Source organism: Dromiciops gliroides, chromosome 3 (assembly GCF_019393635.1).
Source record: "Dromiciops gliroides isolate mDroGli1 chromosome 3, mDroGli1.pri, whole genome shotgun sequence".
NCBI classification, from domain to species: Eukaryota; Metazoa; Chordata; class Mammalia; order Microbiotheria; family Microbiotheriidae; genus Dromiciops; species Dromiciops gliroides.
In genome coordinates this window covers 651,320,160-651,340,053 of record NC_057863.1, presented here as the reverse complement: position 1 = coordinate 651,340,053, position 19,894 = coordinate 651,320,160, and positions in this window count along the sequence as shown.

Here is a 19,894-nt window from a genome sequence, read left to right as displayed (position 1 = left end):
GGGGTTTGTGCAGCTGTTTTTAGAGATACTTCTAGGGATTTGTAAGTTTTTAGTTTTTCCAAAGTAGTATGGTTTAAGGAGAGGTATATTTTCTACTTTCCTGGCCTGTGTTCTACCCTGCAAGCAACCACAGGCCTACTTTTCTACCCTGAAACTATGAACAGAATCCCACTCCACTGTGGCCACAAGTTCTAGTGTGCTTGTAGTCCTCCCTGGCCTGGGACCACCACCCAAGACTGTGACCTGGGTGGGAGTATGGGAAAAACCACAGAGCCCTGCTTCAGTGCTAGCAGAAACCCTTATAGTCTCCTTCTGGCCAACTGTTTGACTCCCAGACCATCTGTGGGCTAAGAGTTTCAGAAGCAGTTGCTGCTGGTAATGATTCAGAGGCTACCAAGGTCTGCTTCTGGTTTTGTGGTGCTGGGGCTAGGCTGGGTGTGTGTTGGTGCAGCCTGTGCTGGACTATGCTCCATTCTAACCCTAGTACAAAAGACCTTTCCTGCCAACCTTCTAAGTTATCTTTCTTTTTTCTTTTTTGTGGGGCAATGAGGGTTAAGTGACTTGCCCAAGGTCACATAGCTATTAAGTGTCAAGAGTCTGAGACCAGATTTGAACTCAAGTCCTCCTGAATCCAGGGCCAGTGCTTTATCCACTGTGCAACCTAGCTACCCCTTCTAAGTTGTCTTTGAAAGGAAAATTATTTCATCATCTTTTTGTGGATTCTGCTGCTCCAGGAATTGTTGAATTGTCTTATGGTATTATTTGAAGGTATTTTAAGGGGTCTTGGAGAGAGGTCAGGCAAGTCACTGCCTTTCCTCTGTCCCCAACTTTTTCATTTCTTATAACACAGTAGTATAATCATATGCCACAACTTGTTCATCCATTCCACAACTGATGGCTATTCTCTCAATGTCCAATTTTTTTGCCCCCATCTAAAGATCTGTTATAAATATATTTGTACAGGGACATCTTTTTCTTCTTTCTTTGATCTCTTTGGAGCACAAAACTAGTAGCAGGGCTGCTGGATCAGCAGTTTATAGGCCCTTGGGCATCATTCCAAAGTTTCTACAGAACAGTTAGACCATTTCACAGCTCCACCAAAAGTGCATTAGTGACCCTATTTTTGCACATCCCCTCCAGAATTTTACATTTTTCTTTTCTGTCTTATTAGTCAGTATAATGGGCATGAGGAAGCACCTCAGAGTTGTTTGTTTGTTTGTTTTTGTTTTGTTGGGGGGGGGGGCGAGGCAATTGGGGTTAAATGACTTGCCCAGGGTCACACAGCTAGTACATGTCAAGTGGCTGAATCCGGATTTGAACTCAGGTACTCCTGAATCCAAGGCCAGTGCTCTATCCACTGCACCACCTAGCTGCCCCTCAGAGTTGTTTTAATATTGATTTCTCTAATGAGTGACAGAGCATTTTTTATATGACTGGTGAAAGCTTTGATTTCTTCTGAAAACTACCTGTTCATATGCTTTGACAATTTATCAATTGAAAAATGCCTCTTATTTTTATAAATTTGGCTAGGTTTCCAATATATTTGAGAAATAAGACTCTTTAAAAAAGAAATGTGATGTACTTTTTTCTGTATCCTGATTTCCTTCTAATGGATTCATTGATTATATTTGTGGAAATACATTCATTTCATGTAACCAAAAATATCCTTTTTGCCTCCTGTGATCCTCTCTAGCTCTTCCATAGACTCTTCCCCTTAGGAATAGATCTGACAAGTAATTTTTTTCCATGTTCTTCAAACATGCTTATGATATTATCCTTTGCATCTAAATCCTGTATCATTTTGAGCTTATCTTACTCTATGAGGTGAGATTTGGTCTCTACCTCATTTCTGCCAGACTGGTTTCCAGTTTTCCCAACTGTGTTTGTTGATCCAATAGCTTGGATCTTGGAGCTTGTCTGTGAGTGACACTAGGTCCTGTGGTTGTTTGCTTTGGAGTATTGTGTGCCTAATCCATTCATCAACCCTCTATTTCTCATCTACTATGAGAATGTTGTGATGATTATGGCTTTGTGGTAGAGTTCTGGTACTGCTAGACCTCCTTCCCCTCCTACTTCCTCTGTTGGGTAAGATAAATTTCTAGACCTGACTCAATGTATGTGTGTGTGGGGGGGGTACCCTCTTTGAGTCAGTTCAGACGAGTGCTGTTCAAATGAAACCCACTGCCTGCATCATAAAAGCTCTTTCTTGCACAACCCTTTTAAATTAGGTAATTCCTCCTACTCTTTCTCTCCTTTTCCTCTTCTCCCAGTGAATCCCTTTCACACTCTTCTATCCTTTTTTGATATCCTCCCAGAATAATAGACTTATACCCATTACCTCTCCATATATACAGTTTCTAACTGCCCCAATAATGATAAAGTTCTTAGGAGTTATACATATCAGCTTCCTATATAGCAATATAAGTAGTGTAACCTTATGAATCCCTTATGGTTTCCCTTTCAGGTTTACAATATTATGCTTCTCTTGAGTCTTCTGTTTTAATGTCAAGTTTTCTATTCAGCTCTGGCTCTTTCATCAGGATTGCTTGAAAGTCTTCTTATACTCCATTTCACCACCTAGGTTATTCTTGGTTGCAATCCTAGCTCCTTTGCCTTCTGAAACATCATATTCAAAGCTCTTAGCTCCTTTATAGGTGTTGTTCAATTGTTTCATTTGGGCCTGATTCTTTGTGACCCCATTTGGGTTTTTCCTGGCAAGGATACTAGAATGGTTTCCAATCTTCTTCTCTAGCTTATTTTACACTGAGGCAAACAGGATCACATAGCTAACTGAGACTTGAGAATCAAGAAATTGGAACTTTCCCAGGGTCAAACTCTTGAAGATGAGTTTTCCTGACTTCAAGCCTGGGGCTGCCCTACTCAGCTCTCCTTTACAATAGTTGAAGCTAAATTTCATGTGATCCTCACTGTGCTTCCACAGTATTTTAATTATTTCTTTCTAGATGCTTGCAATATCTTCTTTGTCCTCAGAACTCTGGAATTTGGCTATAATATTGCTAGGAGTTTTCATTTTGGCATCCTTTCAAGAAGTGATCAGTGATTTTTATTTCTTAATGATGGATAAAACATGGAAATATTCATTGGTATTTAGGGAGGAAGGTAGGTAGGTAGGTAGGCAGAGATTGAAGATAACAGAGAGTGAGTGAGAGAGTGAAAGCATCTAATTCAGGAAGAGATGGGGTCAAGGGTGCAGTAGAGGTTTAGCCTTGACAATGAAGAGGACCTCTTCTTCAACCATGATAAGAGTAAAGGAGGAGGTGAGGAAGACATCTCAGTGATGTGTTTCAGTGATGTAAGGAAAGGACAAGGAGAGAAGTTTTCAGCAAATGGCCTTAATCTTTTTGGTGAAGTCTGAGGCACGGTCCTCAGCTGTGAGGGTAAGGGGTGAGGTGCTAGGAGAGGCTTCACAAGGTGTGAAATTACTGCTGTGGTTAGGGGGATGGAGACTTGTTTATGCAGAAGAAGAAGGGTTGCCTTGCTGAACGGAGAACCCATTTGGGAAGCATAGTGGAAAATTCATTCCTTAATGACAGGAAGCAGTATTATCCCATTGGATCACAGGATTTAGAACAAGAAGAGACCTTAGAGACAGTTTCATGTCAGCCTTTCCTTTTACAGATGAGAAAACAGAGGTTTGGAGTAAGGAGGTTGACCCAAGACCCCAGAGGGAAATAGTGGCAAGTCCAAGTCTTTTGATCCTCAGTCCTATGGTCTTTCCTACACACTCCTGGGGCTCATGGGTTCATGGAATTTGGAGCTTAGAGATCATAGAATAGTAGAATGTCACAGCTGGAAGTCCCATCGAAGACCCTAAGGACTGACCCATTTTGCCAATGAGAAAGGAGGAGGTCATTAAGGAAAACAGCATGCCCAGGGTCACACAGAGTGTAAATAACAGGACCCAAGTCTGAAGTTCCTTGCACAGCAACAACTCTGCCTTTCTACCTTCTCAGAGTAAAGATGCTCAGGAAGAAATCAGTGGCGGCAGCAACAGCATCTGGGGTAGGAGTGGAGGTAGAGTATGCTAACCCCCAGCCCCCAACTGTTCACCCAACTCTCTCAGTCCAAAGCTCCCTCTCTGTCCCAAGGCCATCTCCCCACCTTCTCCTTCTTTCAGAATCCTGGGGACCTGATTTGACTGAACTCCCCTTTGACTTTATTCCAGAATCCCAAGATGCCATCCTGGGGTGACCAGTCCTTGCATCCCATTTCACCAGCTACAGACACAGTCAATACCCCAGCATCTCCAGAGGATGCACCAGATGAGTTGCACTATGCCTGTCTCAACTTCCAAGGAATGAAAGCAAGAGAACACCATGGATCCACAGACCCCCTCACTGAGTACTCAGAGATTAAGTTCCACTGAACAACTGGTGAGGACTCAGCCTTGGTTCTACATTGGATGGTTTGCAAGTCATTTCCTCCCTTCCATGATCATTCATTCCACAAACATTAATTAAACACCTGCTCCATACAGATTTGGATAAGACACAGTCAAAGAATCAATTTTCAGTCTCATAAAGGGATAAAATACAAGTCAATTGTAGTAGCCTCTGCCCAAACTTATACTTCTCTTCACAGATTGGGATCCCCTGAGAGTCAGCTGCTACTTGGGCTCTAGGGATAATTTTTTGGGCCACTGTCTATCCAATGCTGTAGCTCCTGAGCCCCTATTAGTGAGCTTCCCAATAACAGTCCAATGGCATAACAAGAACAATACATACAAGCATCCCTCATATAAACCTGACACCCACTTTCCCACCAATGCTCATAGTGGATGTCTGTATGGGGGAAGAGAGTGAGCACATACTTTTAGTAAATCATAATGAGGCATCTGTACAGGTAAAATATGTGTCCAAGGCAACTTACAACTCTGGGACTGTAGGGCCTCAGTGACTTTTGTCTTTCCTGACATGTCCTTGTGAAGTTCACTCATGAATGTGGTATCTGCTAGATTGGTGGCCCTGTGCTATGCTAATCCAATCCACTGCTAGGCTGGGTCACCCTACCACTGAGCTGGGTTAGCTCTTTACAGGGCAGAGCATCTCACCTGGATGGGTCAGTCCATTGGACCCACTTGGCTGAGCTTCTTTACTGTTCCTTTGCTAAGCTGGGTTGGCTCCGTGATTAGAGCTATAGCCTCTAGACTTTCCCATTCCATTCTGTGTTGGGAGAGACACAGGATTTGGATCAACCAAATCTCCCCCCACCCCCACCATGCAGCTTCTAGTCTAACAAAGAAATAAGACATAAACTCAATGAATGCTAATATGTCATGAGATATAAGAGCATTAGAGAGAAACAGGACAAAGTACGAAGTCCAGTAGTAAGGTCATTTATCAAACATTTTAGCTTAATCTTTACCAGGTACCTACTATGAAACCCCTTTGCCTAGGGCTTGAGTATTTTTTCACCTCACTTCACTCATGAGGAAACTGAGGCTCAGAAAGAAATATAACATCATAAACTTAGACATATAATAACCGTTGAAGACACTGAGCCCAAACCTCTCAATTTATGAAAAAAGAAATTGAAGCAAAGAGAGATTTGCTCAAGGTATACACACATACAGTGTATATCCAAGGAGGTATCAAACCCAGGTCTTCCTAACTGTGAGTCCAGAACTTCATCTTCTATATAGCAATGCACAAGATAACACAACCAGGGAAGGATAAGGTTAGAACTCACCTTCTTACTATTGCCTTTGTTCCTTCCTTCCTCCCTCCCTTTCTCTCTCTCTCTCTCTCCTTCCTTCCTTCCTTCCTTCCTTCCTTCCTTCCTTCCTTCCTTCCTTCCTTCCTTCCTTCCTTCCTTCCTTCCTTCCTTCCTTCCTTCCTTCCTTCCTTCCTTCCTCCCTCCCTCCCTCCCTCCCTTTCTCTCTCTCTTTCCTTCCTTCCTTCCTTCCTTCCTTCCTTCCTTCCTTCCTTCCTTCCTTCCTTCCTTCCTTCCTTCCTTCCTTCCTTCCTTCCTTCCTTCCTTCCTTCCTTCCTTCCTTCCTTCCTTCCTTCCTTCCTTCCTTCCTTCAGAAAACTTCCATCAGTCTTTTGATCTAACCATGTTTCTAGTCGTCATAACCTACATTCTTCATTAAGGGTCTATAAGCACTGGTAGAGGTGATCTACCTTCCCAGGCACACAGGGATAGGTTCAAACAATGCAACAAAATTTACTCACAATTCTCATAACTGAATAAAATTTTCTCACAAGAAAGGGAGCTGAGATAGATCTAGAACTGAATCACAATATGAAGTCAGTGTGTTTCATTCAATTCTTACAATTCCCACATCTAGAGACAGGCAGAAAGATAGCTAGTTAGATGGATAGATAATAGATATAGATAGACAGGTATGGATAGATATAGATAAATAGAATTAGATAGAAATAGAGATAGACAGATAGCTATAGAGACAGACACATAGATAGCCAGACAGAGATTTCTTCACGTATATATATATATATATATATATATACATATATATATATATATACATACACATATATGATATATGTAAAATTTGTTTCACACAAATGTAATTAAAATATAAATTGGGGGAATGTGTTAATGGAATAATTCATTGGTGCTGGAGTGAGGAAAGTAGGGCTTTACTACTGAAGCTGCTGCCAATTCTCTGTGACCTAATACAAGTAACCTCCCCTCTGTCCCTCAGTTTCCTCCTTTGCTGGAACAGAAATCTGGGGGTGGGAGCTAAAGGGAGGTAAGATAAGGGGGGAATATTGCAAAAGGGGGGCACATGAGTCTCACCAGGGAAAGGGAAAACATCCTCGAAGACATCTGTCAGCTTGGCATGGGGGATCCCCCTTTCCATTCCATTTAATAAACACACTGTAAGGCAGGGCTTTTAAAGTGAGGGTTTCTGGATAGATTTCAGGGGGTTATGAACTTGGAGGAAATGTTACATCTATATCATCACTAACCTCTCACCTAAAATGAGCATTTCCATCAATTATTTAAAACCAGGGATCTGAGGAGCCCATAGGTTTGCCAAAGGGATCTGAGACACAGAACAGGTAGGGAGCCCTGCTCCTTGACTAAAGTCCCCCTTCAGTATCTCATCATGGTGTGGAGGACAATGCAGACTTTGCAAGGTTCTACCTGCATAACCCAAACTCTAGGAGGTCCCAGGGAACCAACAAGATTTTTTGTCCCTCTCACCTGGAATGTTCTCCCTCCTCATCTCTCCCTCCTTGGATTCACTGGCGTCCTTCAAGATTCAATTCAAATCCCACCTTCTGCAGGAGGTGTTCCTTCCACCCCCACCCTGCCCCTAGTGCCTTCCCTTTTGAGATTTCCTTCCATTTTCTCAATATATATCCTGGAAGTGCCATATTGTCTCCCCCATTAGCTTGTGAACTCTTTGAGGGGAGAGATTGTGTTTTTCCCAGTCTTTATATACGCAGTGTTTAACCAAGTGCCTGGAACAGAGTAAGCACTTAATCAATGCTTGTCGATTGACTGATTGATTGAAATACACAACTGGGAATGACTTGTGTGTTTCTTAGGACATTTCCAACTGAATGTCCTGTAGGTGTCGCAAACTCAACATGTCCAAAACTGAATTCATTATCTTTGCCACCTCCCCCCCAAGCCACTGCCCCACGTCCAAACTTTCTTGTTTCTGTCAAGGACACCAGTATTCTCCCAGGGCCCCAGGTTTACTTTGGTACCATCCTCAATTCCTCTCCTCACCTTCCTATCTAGTTGCTTGCCAAGTCTTGTCCTTTAGACCTTCACAACATGTGTCATGTCTGTCCCCCCATCCATACAGTCTCACCCACCCCTCTCTGGACTCTCTTGGCTATCTTTAGGGTAGCACAATATCCTGTTAAGTGATCTTCCTGCGATCTTTTTCTCCCTTTTGACTTTCTCCTTTCCTTCCATTCATGACACTGCTGCCAATGTGATTGTCTTAAACTCTAAGTCTTGCCATCTCACTCCCTTACTTAATCAATTCCAGGGGCTCACTATTACCTCTAGGATAAAATATTATCTCCTTTCTTTGATATTTAAGGCCTTTCACAACTGGCCCCCAACCTACCCTTCCAGCCATATTGCACATCATTCTCCTTTATTTAAAGTACCATCTGGCTTTAAGTGGTTTTCTTACTGTTACCCAAACACAGCACTTCATTTCTTACCTCTGTATCTTTGGCCAAACTGTCCTGTCTGGAATGCACTCCCTCTTCACCTGTTTCTCAGAATCTCTAATTTCCTTGTAAAAAGGTGCTTTTCATATTGTTTTCATTTTTTTGTGGGGTTTTTATTGATGTTTTCCCCATTTGTTTTGATTCTTCTTTCACAACATGACTAATGTAGAAATATGTTTAACATAATTGTACATATATAATCTATATCACATTGATTGCTATATTGGGGAGGGTAGAGGAAAAGGAAGGAGGGAGAAAAATTTGGAACTACAAAATCTTATAAAAATGAATGTTAAAAATTATCTGTACATGTTAACTGGAGAAAATAAAATACTGTTAAGATTGGGGGAAATGGTGCTTGTAAGGTGTGGGAGGTGGTAATGAAACTTTTTGTTTTTGTGGGGCAATGAGGATTAAGTAACTTGCCTAGGGTCACACAGCTAGTAAGTGACAAGTGTCTGAGGATAGACTGGAACTCAGGTCATCCTGAATCCAGGGCTGGTGCTTTATCCACTGCACCAAGTAGATGCCCTGGTAATGGAACATTTTTCAAAGAGTTAGAAACACTGGTCAAAACAATAACAAACCACAAATCTAAAAGAACAGAGATGAGTCCTGACAGAGAGGTGAGGAACTTAAATTCAGGAAGGGACATATATTCTCAGGCATTACCAATGTGGGAATTTGCTTTGCCAGACTATGCAATGAGACACACAAACAATCAAACAATCTCTGTGTGTGTGTGTGTGTGTGTGTGTGTGTGTGTGTGTGTGTGTGTAATTTGGTCATTGCGTACAGGGAAACTAGTCTGAATAACAGATAAAATCATTTTTAAAACACTGGAAAAACATTTTGTACCATAGGGCAAGCATGCCTAGACAATAGCTCATAAGAAAAAAAAACTACAGGTTTGAATGCTTAGCAAGCTCGATATGATGCAGAAGCGTCACACTGCAGTTGCCAAACTCACATGGTTTTTCAGTTCCCACTCCCCAGATGACTCTGAGTACTCTTGCTGCTTCCTGGGCTTGCAGTGATAATTTTTGTCAGCAGTTTTAAGCAAGTTTGGTTAGCATGGTCCAACCCCAGCCAATGAACTCTTTCAAAATCAAGCCAGTCTGACATTAAATCATCAATACAAGACATTTAATGAAATCATAGTGGGAAGTGAAATCAAGAAAGCTCCTTGAAAGAAACACATACATACAACTGTCTTTTGGGAAAGTGGTCCTCTCAGCTCCCTAATAATCTGATCCTCTTTCTGACACTGAAAGAACAGCATTTATAATGTCACTGAGAACAGAGTGTAGCAAGGGGGTAGGGAGTCTAATGGTTTCTGACTGGTAAATCCAAGAACCTTGGGAGTAGCAGCACACCCTAGACCAAAGCTTCTTAAACTTTTTCTACTGTGACCCCTTTTTACCTGAGAAATTTTTACCTCAGGCATATAGGTATATAAAATAGGCATACATAACCTTTTACTATTGTCAAATTTTTCACAACCCCCACATTCATTTACATAACCCCATATGGGGTTGCAACTCACAGTTTAAGAAGCTAGTCCCTAGACTATCAGTCTTTTTTCTTTTTTTAGTGAGGCAATTGGGGTTAAGTGACTTGCCCAGGGTCACACAGCTAGTAAGTGTTAAGTGTCTGAAGCCAGATTTGAACTCTGGTACTCCTGACTCCAGGGCCGGTGCTATATCCACTGTGCCACCTAGCTGCCCCTAGACTATCAGTCTTACTTCCAACCCATGTCCTGCAGCCATAATTGAGGGAGCAATCCCTGTGGGAAGGGGTCTCACCTTGCTCACCACCAACAACTGCTGACCGATTGCTAAATGGGGCAGGTAAGGGGCAGCTATGTGGCGCAGTGGATAGAGCACCGGCCCTGGAGTCAGGAGGACCTGAGTTCAAATCCGGCCTCAGACACTTAACACTTACTAGCTGTGTGACCTTGGGCAAGTCACTTAACCCAATTGCCTCACTAAAATTAAAAAAAAATTAAAATTAAATGGGGCAGGTAAACCCAAGAACTTGGGGATTGATAGCACCACCCCCAGACCACCATCCATGATTCCAGCATGTCCTTCAGAGGCATAAGCCCAGGCATTAGTCTCTATGGAGATGTGGTCTGGCAACTGTTTTGACAAGTGCTGAAGTTGAAATTACTGAAGACCCAGAAAAGAAAATTCTCAACACCAAAATCCTTGGTATATCAAAGGATTCAGTGTCTGAAATATATACGGCTTTATTAATGGAAGTGACAATAAAGAAGAGGCACTGCCGTGAGTTTGGCTGGCTACCCCGAGAACCATGAGGCCTTTCCCTCTGGTTTAGAGTCAGTTTTATTTCTTCCTCTTATAGAATGTGAATTCCTTGAGAGTAGAAACTATCTCAGTTTTTGTGTTTATATTCCCAAGAGTCAGTACAGTATGTTGAACACTGTAAGCAGTTAATAAATATTTTTATTCATTCATTCATTTATTAAGATTGACCTTAGTGTTGGGTACATTGAAGGGAGCCTAGGTTCAGGGAGATTTAAGGAACATTCTAGTCTCCCCTTCCCTTCTGTTTCTCTTCTCCTTTTCTGCTAGGTCTGGGGCCCTGGTCCTGGTTGATTTTTCAAGAATTATTTAACACTTTAACTTCCAGATCAGCATGACTTCCTTAAAAAGGATCCAGTATGGGCAACTAGGTAGCACAGTGAATAATGCACCAGCCTTGGATTCAGGAGGACCTGAGTTCAAATCAGATCTCAGACATTTGACACTTACTAGCTGTGTGACCCTGGGCAAGTCACTTAACCCTCATTGCCCCACAAAATAAATAAATAAACGAATGAATGAATGAATGAATGAATGAACAAAAAACAACCAAATAAATAAATAAAAGCACCTAATAGAGATTTAAGAAAAAAAAAAGATGTAAACCAAACCAGAGTTCAAAATATAGCTGCCACTTTTCTTCTTGTTGGCTCTGACTAGCCCCATACCTTCTCTAACCACATTTCTTGCTCTTTGCAAGATTTTTCTTAATACCTCACAAAGCACCCAGCCTTCTGGGAAATGCAATGGAGAAAAAGGAAAGTGAGGTCCATTAAATGAATTTCCTCTTCAACTACATTAAGCTGTCTATGGGAGGGGGAGGGAAGGGAGGGAGGGAGAAAAAAATCTGAAATTGGAAAGTTTGTATAAACAAATGTTGAGAACTATTTTTACATGTAACTGGAAAAAATAAAATACTTTTATCAGAAAAAAAAGAACAATTAAGGTGATAATAATCTCTTAAAACTTTGACTCGTAAGGATGGAAGGAGCTTGAGAGACAAATCAACCCCAGTGAAATCCATGGTTGAAGAAACATATCTTATTACATACCTAATAAATAGTCACCCTCCCTTTACTTAGAGACCTTGGAGAAGGGAGGAAGTACTAATCTGTCCTGAAGTAACCCATTTTATGTTTGGAGAGTTCTAATTGTTATTATTATTATTGTGCCACCTAGTTGCCCCAGATTTCTAGTTGTTAAGATGCTTTTCCTTAGATCAATTCGAAAATTGCATTTTTCAATTTCCACCCATAACTTTTAATCCTGTCCTGGAAGAATGAGCTTAGCTCCTCTACCATATGACAAGCTCATACTTGGAAGCATCCATCATGTCCTCTCTCTATCCCCACCACTGCTATGAGTCTCTTCTTTTCTAGGTTAAGCATCTTCACTTCTTTCAACTAATCCTCATAAGATATAATTTCCCCTTTGAGATGAGGATTTAAGGCTAGGAACATGTAGTCTCTTACTAAAGGAGAAAGGAAAGGCAATCTTTTTTTGTTCACTGTCTCATGGTGCCGTGCCTCTTGCTACATCTTTCTGAAAGAGAAGTAGGTATGGAAGCTAATGTGAAGGAAGGATGAGGATGGATTTTGAAACAGGATGCTGTTGGGGACATATTGCTTTCATTTACCAACACAGGAACTTTCTCCTTTGCCCTAAAAAAGAACATGGTTTAAGGGAAAGCACAATGAAATTGGAGTAAGGAAGTCACAAGTTCACATCAAGTCTGCAATGCTTAGTAGCTGTGGGAATTGGGGGAAATCATATAGCTTCTCTAAACATCAGTTTTCTCAGCAGTAATCTGAGACTAATAATACTTTTCTGCTTACTTCACTAATGAGATAATGGATGTAAAATTCTTTACAAACCTCATTAGATAAGTGCCCATTGTTATTATTCTTCCTTGTTGAAGCAAATACCTAACATAAATAATATTTTGAATAGATTGAACACTATGAAATGCTGAGGGACTTGGTTTATTGGCTTTGACAGTATAGTACCTTGGACTCAGATAAATTTCCATTAGAAGCTGGCATTAAAACAGACTTTTTTACCTCATGGGCCCAATAACTGGAGTTAAGAGAACCTGAGACTCTTCCTGAATTCAAATCCAGCCTCAGACACTTAGTAGCCATGTGACCCTGGACAAGTCACTTAACCCTGTTTGCCTCAGTTTCCTCATCTGTAAAATTAACTGGAGAAGGAGATAGCAAACTACTCCAGTATCTTTGCCAAGAAAACCCCAAAATGGGGTCACAAAGAGGTAGACATGACTTAAATAACTCAACAACAAATTTTAAGCTCTATGGAGTTTTTCAAGGATGAATTGTCCATATCAGGAAGAATTTGCTCAGACTTGCAACAGAGCAGTTTGGTCTACTCTGAAGGTGTTGGAAGCAGCATATATATGAGGAGTTTAGAAATTTTCTTGTTTTCACAAGTTATATACATTAGTGTCATAAGTCAGATAAAAAAATTTTGCTGTGGCAAGGTATGAAGATTAGCCTGATTGACTTCAAAAAAGGTCAGTTCACCTATCAGATTGGCTAATATGACCAAAAAAAGGAAAATTATAAATGTTGGAGAAACTGTGGAAAAATTGGAACACTAATGCATTGTTGGTGGAGCTGTGAATTGATCCAACCATTCTGGAGAGCAATTTGGAATTATGCCCAAAGGGCTACAAGCTGTGCATTCTCTTTGACCCAGCAACACCACTATTAGGTCTTTTTCCCAAAGAGATCATAAAAAATGAAAAAGGACCTACATGTACAAAAATATTTATAGCTGCTCTTTTTGTGGTGGCAAGGAATTGGAAATTGAGGGGTTGCCCATCAATTGGGGAATGGCTAAACAAGTTGTGGTATATGAATGTAATGGAATACTATTGTGCTGTAAGAAATGATGAGCAGGCAGATTTCAGAGAAACCTGGAAGGACTTGTATGAACTGATGATGAGTGAGATGAGCAGAACCAGGAGAACATTGTACACAGTATCAACAACATTGTGTGTTGAGCAACTGTGATAGAATTAATTCTTCTCAGCAATACAATGGTCCAAGATAGTTCCCAAGGACTCATGATGGAAAATGCTCTCCAAATCCATAAAAAAAAATAACTGGAATCTAGATGCAGATCAAACCATACTATTTCTATTGTTTTTTGTTGTTGTTTTTTCTTTTTTGAGGTTTTTCCTTTTTGCTCTGATTCTTCTTTCACAGCATGACTAATGCGGAAACATATTTAATGTGATTGTACATATATAACCTATATCAGATTACTTGCTGTCTTGGAGAGGGGGGAAGGAGAGGAGGGAGGGAAAAAATTTGGAACTAGAAATCTTATAAAAATAAATGTTGAAAACTATCTCTACATGTAACTGGAAAATAATAAAATATTTATATGAAAAAAAATGTCAGTGAATATTCCCCCAAATGAACTGAATTCTCACCAGGGGAGAAGTAGCATAGGTTCTGGGCTTACTGTTCCAACACCACTTTGAACTAGAGGGCTAGGCCCCCTGGGCACTGCTGCTCATCTCCACCTCAGGGTTCGATGGGTATCTCTCAGGTATTGGTGGGTGTCTTTCTTACTGGCACACTTCCTTCTTTGATTACCAGTTGATATCAATTAACAAGGTAGACTTAATTAACTTTTTAATATAAGTATTTATCATGGTTGTATAATTTATACAAAATTCTTCCCCTCCCCCCCCAAAAAAATTCTGAGACATACTCTCCCACAAGTACAGACAGAAGTCCAAGGGAAAGCAGGCTCCAGCTTAAAGAACATATCTGGTCAAGGTCATAACACTAAACTCGAAGTTGTTTTGCTGGAGTTCTTGAGATCTTCCCCTTCAGTCAAGTAGAGCTTTTCTGCTGGGTTCCTTGGCAACTTCCTACCTTTTCTTGGTGTGCCCATTTTGTTCTTGACTTTCTTGGCAGATATTGCTGCCAGCTGCTGCTGCCCCAGTCACTGCTAGGGTACCAATGGAATAGGTCAGATCCTCTGGTTAACTCATGTCCACAAGGTTCTCCTCAGGCCAAAGTGTTCTCTTTCTCCTCCCATCAAATGATTTCTTCTCAGAGCCATGGCTAGAGGTTTCTACCACTAAACAGCTTGGTGCTGGACTCTTCATTCTAAATTACCTCCCTTGATTTTAGACAAGTCCCCAATGCTGTGACCAATCTAAATAGACTTCATATCACATTTAGTTGAAATGCACTGATTGAACAGATATGTCTATCCACACCTCTATAAAAATGATCCAACTGAGAAATGGTATCTGGAATAGGAGCTGACTTTAAATGGGGTGGGGAGGTTTGATTGATTAAATCAACCAATCTCCACCCTTATTTTTTCAGCTGCTCTTAGAGAACATGGTAGAAGACATGGTTAGAGAAGTTGGCTCCTCAAGATAATACCTATGGAGAACATAAAGATCCTAGATCAAGAGCTGGAAGGGACATTAGGCACCATTAGGCCAAATGTTCTTATTTTACAGAGAAGTAAACTGAGCCCCAAACAGGGAAAGAGATTTGTCCAATAGAGTAAATGACAGAGCTGAGATTCAGACCCAGAACCTTTGATTCTAGAATCAATGTTCTTTCCACTGGACTACCACAGAAATCAGTGACTGGACCAGCTGCAGCCTGGTGAAACACAGCTATTAATTGACAAATGTCCTCTTTGCTAAACTTCTTTCAGATTGTCACACCACCTAGTGTCTTGACAGAGTAGGCAGATTAAACCTAAGGAGAGGAGTGTGCTTATTAACCTTACCACCTCCAAAATAATTACCAGGACCTGAAGACATTGCTGTGGTTTGATAGCATTTCTGAAGAGCTTTGTTGACACTGCAAAGACCCTCCATGATCTCATCTATGGAGACATTGCTGGGAGAAACCACAGACAGAATAGGAAGGACCAATATCAGAAACAGCTTCCCAGGCAGAAGGAACAAGTAGGAGGTGATGCTCTTTTCAGGTCTTGGGAAATGTTCTTGGCCTCAAAAGACTTGATCAGATGCCTCCCACGGGCCACTGCCAATGGCCATTTGCCAATCCTAATTTCTTCATTCTGGTGACTCTTTGCCACCAGACTGCTCCCATTATTATCCCACTCAAAACTTCTCTACCAGCTGCTGCTACTTCTCCAATACTCAATGTTCCAGCACCAGCAGCATTTGGACAGCACTTTAAAGTTATTTGTTGTTATTTGTTTCAGCTGTGTCCAACTCTTTGTGACCCCATTTGGGGTTTCCTTAGCAGAGGGGCTGGAGTGTTTTGCTATTTTCTTCTCCCTCTCATTTGTAATATGCTATATATATCAAGTTTAAGTATGAGTTATATTTTGAAGAACTCTCACTGTTTAATTTGATCATTGACAATTCTATACTAAGGATTAGTGAAAATCTAGCAGTTCAACAGCTAAAGAAATAAAAGAGTCCAAAGACAACCAGAGTCCAGACCAGAGTCCAGTTTCCCTGGTGACATCTCACCACTCCAAGAAGACAAGATCAATGAACAGTTTTGTTTTGTGGTTTTTCTTTCCCTTCTGTTATTATATACACCATTCGTAATATGTATTCTCTGCAGAAGCCCTCCCTCTGCAGACAGTGTCAAAGTGCAGGTTCATGAGGGACTGCCTCTCTGGACAAAATTTCCCCTTTCTCCCTTTCCTATATTGTTATTAACATATTGTTTGTTAGCATAGGGTATTATATTCTGTTATTTTTACTGTTTCATCAAGGAAACACTCCATATTCCTCAAAGAAACCAAGGGGGAAATGTGGTAAGATAATGGAATTTGGCAGACTAATTGGGATGGGCCACACCTGGCCTGTCCTGAGTGACCTGTGCTGCTGATGTCAGCAGGAGAAACCACTCTTCACAGGCAGTTTGAAGGACCTCCCCTTTTGGGGGAGGGAGAGTAAACACTCACTGAGGGGAGCTCAGTCTCTTTCCAGAGTCACTTTCTTTCCGGTCAGGTGAGCTGGCGGGAGTGGACGAGAGAGAAGTTTTTCCTGACAGTTTGTCCTGTGGGCCCCGACTGTGAAGCTGTTTCCCATTGAAGCTACAGACCCCAAGTGGTGAGTTAACATACAAGTCCTGCTCTTTTGAATTAGCTGAACCGGAATTGAGTTTGGGGATTGTATAGACTTAGATTAGAGTTAGGGGGATTATCCATTTTCCTTTTTCCCTGTTCCCTTGTCTTTGATTTTATTAATTTCACCTTTTCTGTTTATTCTATTCCCATTAATAGAACCTGATTCATTTGTGGAAAAGAGACTGTTAGGCTCCTTTCTTATTGGCCTGGGAGAAATATCTAAAAATGCAGTTCGGAGGGGAGGGAGCTTTGGGCCTAGAGGTTTCTCATTATTTCTGGGACCCCAATATTATGGCAAGCCACTGAATTAACTCTCCCTATATCAAACTTGGCCCCAACACATTTTATAGATGAAGAAACTGGGGCAAACAGGGTTAAGTGACTTGCTCAGGGTCACACAGCTAGTAAGAGTCTGAGGCTGGATTTGAACTCATGAAAAGGATTGAAAGCCCCGTGCTCTATGCATTGTGGCACCACCCAGCTGCCTAAAGGTTTTATATATATGTGTGTGTGTGTATGTATGTATGTATGTATATATGCATGTATATATGTGTGTGTGTATGTATATGTATATATACACAGATACATGCACACATATGTATATGCATGTGTATATCTATGTATCTCTGTGTGTACATGTAAAATTTAATTTGATCTACATCATAATTCCATGATGTAGATAGTATTGTTTTTCCTGTTGAGGATACTGAGGCAGACCTAGGTTAAATTACTTGTCCAGAATCACACAGCTTAGCAAGTGTCTAATGCCAGATTTGAACTCAAAATTTCCTAACTCCCAATCCAACACAACCGGACCAGTCATTGTTGAAGGAAGGAAACGTGAAAGTCAGTCAGGGTCCTCTGTTCTAGCAAGGTAAACTCAGCCCCGACTCCACCTGACCAGCCATTGGAAGCATCCTGTTTGTTTTTTTTAACCCATGGCCATCCTCTGCCATCAACCTTTTTAGACTTAGTAACCAAATAGGAGAACTCACCCTCCTCCCTCCAAGAGTCATACATGGCTGGAAGCAGATAGAGGATATCTTCATATGTTCATATTTTTGTGCATTCTCTCTCCTAACTTCCTGAATATCTTAAGGGGGCAGGGGAAGCCATTCATTGGTCCATTTGTGCTTCCAGTGGACACCAGCCTTGATGGCCTGGAGACAGTTACACAACAGGACAACAGAGACTGACAGAAGCCTAGTTCATTTGCAAACCTAGAGATAGACTGACACAGGCAAGAGCTATCTCTTTCATCACTTAGAGTTCTTGACCTCGAAATGGGTTGTCACCCCAAGTTCCCAAGACCTTGAGTAAGGAAGCCATTTCTCTAGGGGACATAGTGAGCCTTAATTAATGTATAGGGAATTGGACTTGGAGTCAGGAAGGCTTGTGTTTGAACCCTACCTCAGATGCTCCATAGCTATGTGCCTTAGGACAAATCACTTAACCTTTGGAACCCTCAGTTTCCTTATCTGTAAAATCACATTAATACCAGCCTTCATCTCACTGTATAGAGTTGTAAGAATGAAATGAGGTTATACATGGAAAGCTTTTTGTAAACTTTGTCTTAGAGTCTTATTCTTATTGGGAGAGACAGCACCCGGTGGTCCTTAGGGTGTGTCAGCTATGGAGGGCATAAACAATAAAGTAACATTTATGGCAGGGAGGTTGCTTCTAGGGGGTGGAAGGAGAGAAAAAATCACTTGTGGAGGAAAGTTATTGGACAGCCAAAAGGATTTTCCCTACCTGCCTAGCATAGAACATAGCTGAACATATGGTAGGTGGGTTCCATCTCCTGGTGAAAATCTGAATTGCAGAAAGTCTGAAGCAAAGCTGCAGCTGAAAGTAGGGGGTGGAAGTAGCAACTTTCCTTTTAATATATTTTAATATATTTAAGTCTCTAGGATGGGTTTAATACTACTTAGGGGGCAAAACTAGCCTACAGTGAAGATAGTAGTCCTCCAATTGGGGAAGATAGAGAGGAATGTTGAGAAAAAAGGTGGGATGGAGATGGGAATGTGTATTAAAACTGTCCTTGTTCTGGTCTCCCTGACCAGGCACCCCTACTTTCTAGTTAGTAGAGCAATTTTATAGGTATCTAGCATAAAGGGGCAATAGCAAGAAGTAAGACTGCAAAGCGGAACCTTTGTCATGTATATACTCTCACAAAGATTAAAGGGGAATAATTTGAAAACTATATTTTTTATTAACCAAAACTGACATCCAGAAAATATGTACTAAATCAGAGAAGAAGATGTGTAGGCACTGCTGGCAGGACCTTCTGGTCCTAAGGTAGATAAACCTCAGACAAGTTCCAGATATCTGCAATAAGATCAGTAGAACACCAAATATTAATAGTTCTGAGATGATGTAGACATGCTAAGCTTACAATTTCACTGATCACTTTGAGATGATATGAATACATTCCACCCTAAGGTGGCATAAATAAGTTAGTTCGTTCCACCCCCCCCCCCGCCCTGAAAAGTACTATAAAAATGAGACCTGGTCCCCCATCCCCTGGACTCTTCCATCTCCATTGAGTCCATGCTGTTGAATGCTTCCAACTTTAACCCATGAGTGACATGCTCTGCCTTTCCACCTCTTCAGTGCTACTTGCCTTCCTTCACCATCCCATCCCCATTCTCATACTCCCTCATCTGCCTCTGTACCCTTTTTTGATGCTTGTTTCTGTTCACCCCTGCACTCTCTGTCTTATGAAAATGTGATTTCAGTCTCATTTGGGGCTGATTTCTCAATGGATAAATTCCTCTCTGCCATTGTGGTTTTTCTGAGGCAGCTAAGGTGATACAATGGGTAGAGTGCCAGGTTTGGAGTCAGGAAGACCTAAGTTAAAATCTGGCTTCAAATGCTTACCAGCTGTGTGACCCTGGGCAAGTCACTTCACCATGTTTGTCTCAGTTCCTCATCTGAAAAATGAGCTGAAAAAGAAAATGGCAAAACCCTCCAGTATCTTTGCCAAGAAGACCCTCAACTGGGTCGCAAAGAGTCAGACTTGACTAAAATGACTAAATAACAATACCCAAAGAACTGGGAATGTCTTCCCCATTTCATAATTCCAGAAATTAATTAATAATTCAAATGGGAGGAGTGTGTGTGGGGAGGGGGGTGGTGTGGAGATTCAGATGGGGAGAAGGGTGAGGATGCAGTTGGGGACTTTTATTAGAGGGATCAAACTGAGTTCAGGAAGAGTTTGAGCGAAAGTATCTTAGGGATTGTCCAGTTGGTCACTGACTCCATAGA